A 2867-nucleotide genomic window follows, 5' to 3' on the forward strand; every position below is an offset into this window, starting at 1 on the left:
AGATGAAGATCTAAAAGTTATTGATGTGTCCCCTATTAAATCTTTGATTTGCAATATGAATCTTGATGAAACTGAATATGATCCTCCTTTACCTAGAAGGCTTTCTAAGAATTCTGAGTTTTTAGATCTTGATGATAAAATTTATAAAAGTGGGATTGAAAGAAATAAAAATCGAGATATTGCTAAACCCACTATTTTGGATCTCAAGGAATTTAATTATGAAAATTGCTCTTTAATTGATTGTATTTCCTTGTTGCAATCCGTGTTAAATTCTCCTCATGCTTTAGTCAAAATAAGGCCTTTACCGAACACATTATTGATGCCTTAATGCAATCTTATGAAGAAAAGCTTGATTTGAAAGTTTCTATCCCTAGGAAACTCCATGATGAGTGGGAACCTCCTATCAAAATTAAAATTAAAAATTATGAGTTTCATGCTTTGTGTGATTTGGGTGCTAGTGTCTCTACTATTCCCAAAACTTTATGTGATTTGCTAGACTTCCGTGATTTTGATGATTGCTCTCTAAACTTGCATCTTGCGATTTCCACTATTAAAAAGCCTATGTGAAGAATTAATGATGTTCTTATTGTTGCAAATAGGAATTATGTTCCCGTAGATTTTATCGTTCTCGATATAGATTGCAATCCTTCATGTCCAATTATTCTTGGTAGACCTTTCCTTAGAACGATTGGTGCAATTATTGATATGAAGGAGGGGAATATTAGATTCCAATTTCCCTTAAAGAAGGGCATGGAACACTTCCCTAGAAATAAAATAAAATTACCATATGAATCTACCATGAGAGCCACTTATGGATTGCCTACAAAAGATGGCAATACCTAGATCTATCCTTGTTTTATGCCTAGCTAGGGGCGTTGAACGATAGCGCTTGTTGGGAGGCAACCCAATTTTATTTTTAGTATTTTTGTTTTTGCTTCTGTTTAGGAATAAATAATCCATCTAGATTCTGTTTAGATGTGGTTTTATCTTTTAATTAGTGTTTGTGCCAAGTTAAACCTATTAGATCTTCTTGGAAGATTGTTATTTGATCTTGCTGTAATTTCCAGAATCTTTGCGCTTAGTGCCCGAATTGTTAAAAATCACAGGAACGTACTTTTGCGTTGATTCTTTTTGCTGCTAATCAATAAACAAATTTCCCAGGTCGTCTAATTTTGGTAGAATGTTTTCGGTTCCAGAAGTTTGCGTTAGTTACATATTACTACAGACTGTTCTGTTTTTGACAGATTCTGTTTTGCGTGTGTTGTTTGCTTATTTTGATGAATCTATGGCTAGTAAAATAGCTTATGATCCATATAGAAGTTGGAATACAGTAGGTTTAACACCAATATAAATAAATAATGAGTTCATTACAGTACCTTAAAGTAGTCGTTTGTTTTCTTTCTCTAACGGAGCTCACGAGATTTCTATTGAGTTTTGTGTTGTGAAGTTTTCAAGTTTTGGGTGAATTCTTTTGATGGATTATAGAACAAGGAGTGGCAAGAGCCTAAGCTTGGGGATGCCCATGGCACCCCCAAGATAATCCAAGGACACCAAAAAGTCAAAGCTTGGGGATGCCCCGGAAGGCATCCCCTCTTTCGTCCACTTCCATCGGTAATTTAGTTGGAGCTATATTTTTATTCACCAACATGATATGTGTTTTGCTTGGAGCGTCTTGTATTATTTGTGTCTTTGCTTGTTAGTTTACCACAATCATCCTTGCTGTACACACCTTTTGAGAGAGCCATACATGAATTGAAATTTTATAGAATACTCTATGTGCTTCACTTATATCTTTTGAGCTTGATAGTTTCCTCATAGTGCTTCACTTATATCTTTTGAGCGTGATAATTTTTGCTCTAGTGCTTCACTTAGATCTTTTAGAGCATTGTGGTGGATTTGTTTTAAAGAAACTTGATCTATCATGCTTCACTTAGATTATTTTGAGAGTTGTTAATAGCATGGTAATTTGCTTAATGTTAATATACTTGGTATTCAAGATATGTGAAACTTTCTTTTGAGTGCGTTGAATAGTAAGATAAGTTTGATGCTTGATAATTGTTTTGAGATATGAAGGTGATAATATTAGAGTCATGCTAGTTGAGTAGTTGTGAATTTAAAGAATACTTGTGTTGAAGTTTGTGATTCCCGTAGCATGCACGTATGGTGAACCGTTATGTGATGAACTCGGAGCATGATTTATTTATTGATTGTCTTCCTTATGAGTGGCGGTCGGGGACGAGCGATGGTCTTTTCCTACCAATCTATCCCCCTAGGAGCATGTGCGTAATACTTTGCTTTGATGACTTCTAGATTTTTGCAATAAGTATATGAGTTCTTTATGACTAATGTTGAGTCCATGGATTATACGCACTTTTCCCCATCCTTCCACCATTGCTAGCCTCTCTAATACCGCGCACTTTTCGCCGGTATCATACACCCACCATAAACCTTCCTCAAAACAGCCACCATACCTACCTATCATGGCATTTCCATAGCCATTCCGAGATATATTGCCATGCAACTTTCCACCATTCCGTTTATTATGACACGCTCCATCATTGTCATATTGCTAGCATGATCATGTAGTTGACATCGTATTTGTGGCAAAAGCCACCTTTCATAATTCTTTCATACATGTCACTCATGTTACATTGCATATCCCGGTACACCGCCGGAGGCATTCATATAGAGTCATATTTTGTTCTAAGTATCGAGTTGTAATTGTTGAGTTGTAAGAAAAATAAAAGTGTGATGATCATCATTATTGGAGCATTGTCCCAAGTGAGGAAAGGATGATGGAGTCTATGATTCCCCCACAAGTCGGGATGAGACTCCGGACGAAAATAAAAAAAAAAGAGGCCATAAAA

This window comes from Triticum dicoccoides, chromosome 4B (genome assembly GCF_002162155.2).
Source record: "Triticum dicoccoides isolate Atlit2015 ecotype Zavitan chromosome 4B, WEW_v2.0, whole genome shotgun sequence".
Lineage (NCBI taxonomy): Eukaryota > Viridiplantae > Streptophyta > Magnoliopsida > Poales > Poaceae > Triticum > Triticum dicoccoides.